The sequence below is a fragment of the Lepidochelys kempii genome, chromosome 1 (genome assembly GCF_965140265.1).
Source record: "Lepidochelys kempii isolate rLepKem1 chromosome 1, rLepKem1.hap2, whole genome shotgun sequence".
Lineage (NCBI taxonomy): Eukaryota > Metazoa > Chordata > Testudines > Cheloniidae > Lepidochelys > Lepidochelys kempii.
In genome coordinates this window covers 110,584,573-110,594,263 of record NC_133256.1, presented here as the reverse complement: position 1 = coordinate 110,594,263, position 9,691 = coordinate 110,584,573, and positions in this window count along the sequence as shown.

The window sequence follows — 9,691 nt, the reverse complement described above, 5'->3', positions numbered from 1 at the left end:
GATTTCTAAAAGACACAGTACAATATGCTTTAAAACTATTTGGGGTAAAATCCAGGCTATTTTAAACAGATGAGAGGCACTTTGGGGAGTAAATGGTTCCAAAAAGATATTTTTGAATCCCCAACTTAATTGGACATTCCAGAAACCGTGAAAACACACAGAAGGAAAAACTTAAATGGACACAGCAAAAGCCAGACAAATAGCCTGTCACTTGGAACCACCAATCTACTGAAGAACCCTGGAGGTGAAGACTCCTTTCCTTACGTAGCCATCAAGAGACTTTCCGTGCTCCTCATTAACCTCAAATTAAGGAATATTTGGAAATCTCTGCATTTCAGGGACAAGAAATAAAATTTGTTCTTACCTATGATTTTCCTCTCCTGGACCTTTAGTGTTTCAATATTAACAGTGAGCTTTTGCCTCTCTTCTGGATGATTGGATGTAGACCAACCTTTTGGTCTGGCTGTGCATTGGACTGTCCCCTCTGCAGCTTTCCCAAAATAACATCCAAAGCTATAAAATACTGAACCTTCTTGTTAGCCAAAATACTTACTCATGCTCTAAGTAAACTATCAGTAAACAGAGCATTCAGCCATTAGCAACAAGCATACAAAACTTCCTCTGTCTTGCAAGAGAAGGACTCTGTGCATGGCTATATCTAGAACAGCCTAAGCTGCTGCAATCTTTATATTTGAATCAGGCAATGCTTCATCACAAATCCATACTCTCGTGGGAAAACTACAGTTTACCGTTGCTATAGCTTGGATGCTTGTTTTGCCCCAAAGAATAATACAATGAGCAAGTTTCCCAAGAACTGGGTAGATGCAGATTCACATTCCCAGATTTGTAGTCAGGACCACTAGGATCACAGAATCATTGGACTGGAAGGGACCTCAAGAGGTCATCAAATCCAGTTCCCTGCACTCATGGCAGGACCAAGTATTATCTAGACCATCCCTGATAGGCATTTGTCTAACCTGCTCTTTAAAATCTCCAGTGATGGAGATTCCACAACATCCCTAGGCAATTTATTCCAGTGCTTAACCACCCTGACAGTTAGGATGTTTTTTCTAACGTCCAACCTAAACTTCCCTTGCTGCAATTTAAGCCCATGGCTTCTTGTCCTATCCTCAGAGATTAAGAGGAAATGTTTTTCTCCCTCCTCCTTGTAACCTTTAACGTACTTGAAAACTATTATGTCCCCCATCAGTCTTCTCTTTTCCAGACTAAACAAATCCAATTTTTTCAATCTTCCCTCATAGGTCATGTTTTCTAGACCTTTAGTCACTTTTGTTGCTCTTCTCTGGACTTTCTCCAATTTGTCCACATCTTTCCTGAAATGTGGCGCCCAGAACTGGACATAATACTCCATTGAGGCCTAATCAGCACAAAGTAGAGCGGAAAAATTACTTCTTGTGTCTTGCTTACGACACTCCTGCTAATACACCTAATAAAATAATACAGCTAATAAAAGCTGAATGTTTGCTTTTTTTTCAAGTGTTACACTGTTGACTCATATTTAGCCTGTGATCCACTGCAGGACTCCTTCCTAGGCAGTCGTTTCCCATTTTGTGTGTACAACTGATTGTTCCTTCTTAAGTGGAGTACTTTGCATTTGTCCTTATTGAATTTCATCCTATTTACTTCAGATCATTTCTCCAGTTTGTCCAGATCATTTTGGAATTATAATCCTATCCTCCAAAGCACTTGCAATCCCTCCCAGCTTGGTATTGTCCACAAACTTTATAAGTGTACTCTATATCATTATCTAAATCATTGATGAAGATATCGAACAGAACCGGACCTAGAACCTATCCCTGCGTGACCCCACTCGTTATGCCCTTCCAGCATGACTGTAAACCACTGATAACTACTCTCTGGGAATGGTTTTCCAACTAGTTATGCACCCACCTTATAGTAGCTCCATCTAGGTTGCATTTCCCTAGTTTGTTTATGAGAAGGGCAGGCGAGACAGTACCAAAAGCTTCACTAAAGTCAAGATATACCATGTCTACCACTTCCCCCCATCCACAAGGCTTGTTACCCTGTCAAAGAAAGCTGTCAGGTTGGTTTGACACAATTTGTTCTTGACAAATCCATGCCGACTGTCACTTATCACCTTATTATCTTCTAGATGTTTGCAAACTGATTGCTTAATTAGTTGCTCCATTATCTTTCCATCTACAGAAATTAAGCTGACTTGTCTGTAATACCCCGGGTAGTCCTTATTTCCCTTTTTATAGATTGGAAAAAGACAAATATAGTGCCAGTCTTCTGGAATCTCTCCCGTCTTCCATGACTTTTCAAAGATAATCGCTAATGGCTCAGATATCTTCTCAGTCAGCTCCTCGAGTATTCTAGGATGCATTTCATCAGGCCCCAGTGACTTGAAGACATCTAACTTGTCTAAGTAATTTTAACTTGTTCTTTCCCTATTTTAGTCTCTGATCCTACCTCATTTTCACTGGTATTCACTATGTTAGATGTCCAATCGCCACCAACCTTCTTGGTGAAAACCGAAACAAAGAAGTCATTAAGCACCTCTGCCATTTCCACATTTTCTGCTATTGTTTTCCCCCTGCATTGAGTAATGGGACTACCTTGTCCTTGGTCTTCCTCTTGTTTCTAATATATTTGTACACTGTTTTCTTGTTACCCTTGATGTTTCTAGCTAGTTCGATCTTGTTTTATGCTTTGACCTTTCTAATTTTGTCCCTACACACTTGTGTTATTTGTTTATATTCATCCTTTGTAATTTGCCCTTATTTCCACTTTTTGTAGGACTCTTTTTTATTTTTTAGATAATTGACAAATCTCCTGGTTAAGCCAAGGGTGGTCTCTTCCCATACTTCGTATCTTTCCTACGCAGTGGGATAGTTTGCTCTTGTGCCCTTAATAATGTCTCTGAAAAACTGCCAACTTTCTTCAATTGTTTTTCCCCTTAGACTTGCTTTGCATGGGATCTTATCTACCAACTCCCTGAGTTTGTGGAAGTCTGCCTTCTTGAAATCCGCTGTCTTTATTTTTCTGCTCTCTCTCTCCTACCATTCCTTAGAATCATGAATTCTATCATTTCATGATCACTTTCACCCAAGCTGCCTTCCACTTTCAAATTCTCAACCAGTTCCTCCCTATCTGTCTCAATCAAATCCAGAACAGCCTCTCCCCTAGTAGCTTGCTCCACCTCTGAAATAAAAAATTGTCTCCAATACAAGAACTTGTTGGATAATCTGTGCCCTGTTGTGTTATTTTCCCAATAGTTGTCTGAGTAGTTGAAGTCCCCCATCCCCAAGTCATGTGCTTTGGATAATTTTGTTAATTGTTTAAGAAAAGCCTCATCCACCTCCTCTTCCTGGGTAGGTGGTCTGTAATAGACCCCTACCATGACATAAGCCCTTGTTTTTTTACTCCTTTTATCCTTACCCAGAGACTTTCAACAAGTCTGTCTCCTATTTCCATCTCAACCTCAGTCCAAATGTATACATTTTTAATATATAAGGCAACACCTCCTCCCTTTTTCCCCCTGCCTGTCCTTCCTGAACAAGCTGTACTCTTCTGTACCAATATTCCAGTCATGCGTACTATTCCACCAATCTGTGATGCCACATCATAGTTGTGTTTATGCTGTGGGGGGAGAGGTAGATATGCTGGAGGATAGGGATAGGGTCCAGAGTGACAGACAAATTGGAGAATTGGGCCAAAAGAAATCTGATGAGGTTCAACAAGGACAAGTGCAGAGTCATTCACTTAGGACGGAAGAATCCCATGCACTGCTAAAGGCTGGGAACCGACTGGCTAAGTGGCAGTTCTGCAGAAAAGGATTTGAGGATTACAGTGAAGGAGAAGCTGGATATGAGTCAACAGCGTGCCCTTGTTGCTAAGAAAGCTAACAGCATACTGGGCTGCATTAGTAGGAGCACTGCCAGCAGATTGAGGGAAGTGATTATTCCCCTCTATTCGGCACTGGTGAGGCACACCTGGAGTACTGTGTCCAGTTTTGGGCTCCCCACTATGGAAAGGATGTGGACAAATTGGAGAGAGTCCAGCGGAGGGCAACGAAAATGATGAGGGGGCTGGGGCACATGATTTATGAGGATAGGCTGAGGGAACTGGGGTTATTTAGTCTGCAGAAGAGAAGAGTGAGGGGGGATTTGATAGCAGCCTTCAACTACCCAAAGGGAGGTTCCAAAGAGGGTGGAGCTTGGCTGTTCTCAGTGGTGGCAGATGACAGAACAAGGAGCAATGGTCTCAAGTTGCAGTGGGGGAGATCTAGATTCAATATTAGGAAACACTATCTCACTAGGAGGGTGGTGAAGCACTGGAATGGGTTACCTAGGGAGGTGGTGGAATCTCCATCCTTAGAGGTTTTTAAGGCCCGGCTTGACAAAGCCCTGGCTGGGATGATTTAGTTGGGGTTGGTCCTGCTTTGAGCAGGTTGGACTAGATGATCTCCTGAGGTCTCTTCCAACCCTAATCTTCTATGATTCTATGATTTACTAGCATTTCGAGTTCTTCCTGCTTATTCCCCATACTTCTTGCATTAGAATACAGACTTCTAACATACTGATTTGAGTCTTCGCCACCCCCAGTTCTGTCTTGTCTCTCCCTTATCCCTGCTTTAACAGCCCATGCTCCCTGCAAATTCCGACCCTTCTCTTAGGTCTCCATTTTTTTGACTTACCGATGGGCTTTGGTCACCTGCCCTCTTCGAACCTAGTTTAAAGCCATCCTCATTAGGTTAGCCAGTCTGTATGCTCTTCCCCTTCCTCGATAGGTGGACCCCATCTCTGCTTAGAAGTCCTTCCTGGAACAGCATCCCATGGTCAAGGAAGTCGAAGCCCTCCTGACGACACCATTCTCGCAGCTAGACATTCACCTCCAGGATGTATCTGTCTCTGCCTGGGCCCCTACCCTGGATCAGAAGGATCAAAGAGACCACCACCTGCTCTCCCAACTCCTTCACCCTTACTCGCAGAGCCCTATCGTCACTTCTGATTTGCTGAGGGTCATACCTTGCAATATCATTAGTACCCACATGGATTAGTAGCAGAGGGTAGTAGTCAGAGGGCCGGATGGTGCTCGACCATCCCCCCGTAATAGCTCGGATACGATACCTCCTGGGATTCCATGTCAGGGCAACAGATGGGTGCTTCCATTCCCCTCAGAAGAGGGGCACCAACCATCACAACCCTTCGTTTTCTCCTGGGAGTGGTGGCTGCGATCTCCCAGCCTTGGGGGTAGATGGCTTCTCCTCCTCTACCTTTGGGAGTGATTCCTCATTGCTCATTGCCAGGGCAGTGTAACAGTTTTCCATCAACATGGTGAGTGGGTTGGGAGAAGGGGTGGAGCACTGCCTGCTGCCAGAAGTAACCAGCAGCTAGTGTCCTCCCTGTGACAGAGCCATATCGTCCTCCCTTGGTGGTGTGACAGCAGTCCTCTGTAGCTGGATAGCTTCCTCAGCCCTAGATGTCTCCTTATGAATATTCTCAAGGAATTCCTCACGGGCACAGATGCTCCTCAGCCTAGCCACCTCCTCCTGTAGCTCTCCCACCTACTTCCTGAGAGATTCCACCAGCAGGCAACTTTCACACTGGATGGTCCTCCCAGCCTGGCTTTCTGTGAGTGGGAAATGCAGGCCACAGTCTCTGCAAATCCACACCAGTATCTGGAATAGAGGCATCCCTGGTTAGGCTGTCTGTCTAGATACAGGCGCAGGTGGTGGAGACAGGAGCAGTGTTGGCACTGGCGATGCGACCCTTCAACGAGGTGGATATATTGAAAGGAAGGGTCTAGGACTGAAAGAGACTCCTGTGGTACCCAGACAGGTATTTGCAATGACACACCCAGCGTGGCACGGAGGTATGAGCACAGTCTACTGATGACAGGAAATCCCTAGGGACAAAGGATTCTGGGGTATGCATACGGAGATACAAAAGAAGGAGCACTGAGCTATTTGGAAACCAAATATCCATCTTTAAAAAAGAAATCCATTTAATTTTTTCAAGCAGAACCTTATGGGTTTACAACATTTGAAGATTATTTTATCAAACAGCAATACTATGAACATGACAGCCATCTGAGCACCATATTTGGTGTCACTGTAAATAAGGCAATCTGACAAGACCCAAACAGTTGGGAAAACACTTTTGTGCGCTCCTTCAGATGCCGGGATCTACTGCTTGCAGTCAAAACAAAGCAATTCTCCTCTCCAGTGATGCAGTCAGCAGGCAAATTCATAATATAGCTGCAGGTGTTTAGAAACAGCTATTTAGAAGGATTCAGGAGAACCAGTACTTCTCAATACAACTGGTTGTTGTACAACTCAATACAATTAAACCTTCTTTTGTACAACTTCTAATATCGGTCTGGTAGGAGGAACCATGGATTCATTTTAAGGCCAAAAGGCACCAGTAGATCATCTAGTCTGACCTCCTGTATGTCACAGGCCATTCATTACATTTCACTCAGTTATGCCAGTATTAAGCCTAATAACTTGTGCTTGACTAAAGTATAACTTGGGTTTAACTAAACAATGTCTTCACGCTTGGCATACTTCGATTTTTATTTTTTTATAATTTCAATTGATACTGTTTGTTTTTAAGCCAGTTTCTGAGATTATCAATTTAAATTTTCCACAGTTGAGAGAAATTATGGGTGGGTCAGAATTATTTAATGATAGTCGATGTAGATACTCAAAAAGTTAAAGCTTTATAACCGTTAACACACGCTATCAACATCACATCAAAATATTCTACATATCTTTGAAGCCAAATGAGTTCCTATGCAGCATTTTTCCTGCTTTGCCTAACTGTAAACTTCAACTATGATCAATGGAAATATTTTTTGTTGGTTTGTGTGCATCCAGTGAAATCAACATTTAAATCACATTTACCAATAAAAATCAAATCCTCCCAAGCCTATATCTCAGAAAGAATTGCAGTAACTCCTTGAAGACCAGAAGAAAGAAGACCACTTCTCTTGGTAGCTTTTCCCAGGGGTGTGGCTAACCACCCTAAACAGTTAAAAGTTTTGTGCCTAATTTCTAATTTTAAATGTCTGGTTTCAGCTTCCACCCCTAAATTTTTGTTAAACTTTTCTCCTCTGGATTAAAGAGCCCATGGAATCTTCTTTTTGACAAGCAAAACAGATTAAGTTCTTTAAGTCTCTCACGCCAAGACATTTTTTCCAGCCTCTGAATAATGTGGTTTTTTTTTCCTGTGCCCTCTTCAATTTCTCGACATCCTTTTTAAGATGTGAACACTAGAACTGGACACAGTATTGGTCTCACCAATGCTGGGTACAAAAGTAAAATCATTTCCCTACTATTACTCCTCATTACTCCCACTTACACATCTAAAGCATATACAATCAGCCCTTTTTGCCACCACGTTACACTAGGAACTCACATTGAATTGCTTGTCCTTTTCAGTCACTGCTTTCCAGGATATAGTCCTGCATTCTGTAATTATAGCTTGAATTATTTGTTCCTAGATGTATAACTTTGCATTTGGCTGTATTAAAATGCATTTTGTTTAAATGGACCCAGCTCCAAGCAATCCCGATCATTCTGATGACTGCCCTGTCCTCATCTATATTTACTGTATCGCCAATCTTTGTCTTCCACAAATTTCATCAGGAATGATTTTGTATTTACTCAGCAATTAATAGAAGATTATGAATAGCATTAGGCCTAGAAATGATCCCTGTGGAACCCCACTAGAAATACCAAGTTGATAATTCCCCATTGATAACTACTTATTGAGATCTGTCAGTTAGCTAGTTTTTAATCCATATATCATGTGCTTTTTTAATATTTTATAGCGCTAATTTTGAATCAGAATGTCATAAGGTACTAAATCAAACACCTTACAGAAGCCTAAGGGCTTGTTTTCACCTACAGCAGCACAGCTGCACTGGTACAATTGTTATCACAATAGCACTTAGTGAAGACGCTCCTATGCCAACATGGGAGAGCTTCTCCTGTTGGTGTAGTTAATCCATCTCCCTGAGAGGCGGTAGCTCAGTTGGCAGGAGCAGCTCTCTCACCGACATAGTGCTGCCTACACAGGGGGTTAAGTTGGTGTAACTATGTTGCTAAGGGATGTGGATTTATTTTGCATAAAACTGTGTTTTCAAGAATGAATTATACTCCTATCCTTTAAATCAGGGGTAATCAATTATTTTTGTCAAGGTCCAAATTTCTTGGTCAAGGTATAGTCAAGGTCCAGACTTCAGAGAAAATAATAAAAATAACAATGATAAAAATAAGTAAATAAAAAGATCTCAGGGTCCATTCAAAAGTGTCTGGTGGTTTGAATTTGGCCCTTGGTCAGCCTATTGACTACTCCCTGCTTTAAATCTTTATCAACTGAATTCCGTATCAGCTTTTCTATTATTCTGCCCAGAACTGATGTAAAACTAGCCAGCCAAAAGTTACCCCATCACATTTGCCCATTTTAAATACTGGTCCAATATTAGTACTTGTCAAACTTTAAAAAAGTTGATGTTCCCTTTATACATTCCAAACAAGAAAGAAACAAGATGTATCTGAGAAAAGCTGTCACAGATGTGTATAGCCTACTATCTGTACTTTCTTGGAGTCAGAGAAATCTGGGAAAGGCTCAGAGCAAGTGGTACTACGAAACAGCCAGGACAAAAGGTCTACTCTGCTTCCAATAATCTAGGGGAGCAAGGAAAACCCACTGAACATTGTGGGCCATCAAGGGAGAAAGGCAATATACAGTACCTCCCTCCATCAAGAAGTTGATTCTAATTGTGTGAAGGTCCCTTTTGGAACAAGAAGGCTGCATTAACGTGGTGGCAAAGAGGTCCATTTAAAAAAAAAACAAAAAACCGAAATTCACAGTAAGGTTTTCTATTGGGGTGAAGGTTTCATAACTCAGATGCAAATTACTTGTATTCATCTATAGCAGAAATTCCAAGATTTTTCTTTCTTACACTTATCTCCTCATCTAAACTATTTGCCAAATGATCACCTTCAAGGTCCAATGCACCACATATCTTTACTTATTTACCTTCCTCTGAAGAAATTATCCTGGGCTGCAGAGGACCAGAAGTGTTCTTTTAATAATAATAATAATAAAAAAAAAAGATAAAATCACTTTTCTTTTGAAAAGAGTGGCAAAATTCTATAGGGGAAAGCAAACAATTTCTGATTCCAGAATTGGTAAACACTTTATTTGCAAAGCCCTTCTGAACTTCTATTGCCGTAAAGAGAAAGGTGGTACCTTCTACAGAAAGTGAGCCATTTTAGAAAACCAACAATGCCAATAACAATTTGTGTATTCAGCCCAAAACACAATTTAGAAGTAGATCCTTTCCAGACACACACACTGCAATCTTTACAAAATATTATTGTCCCCTTCCATAGTAATCAACAGGACACGTTACAGAAAAGAGCTGGCAAATGAAGGGAGAGACCATATGTTACTTCCCCATCATTGTCTTCTCTCAATGCCAGATAATCTATTTTCAAATCTATTATTTATTCCCAAGGGCATTCTGTGCCAAAAAATTAAAAATCCTGTGCACAATATATTAAAATTTTGCAAAATTCTGCAAGTTTTTATTTAGCAATAAATGAATGTATAGGCTCCAACATGGCAGTAGGCAGCACAGGCCACTTGGCTGAATGAAGATGGGAGATCACCCTGCAGCCTCTCTACCCCCC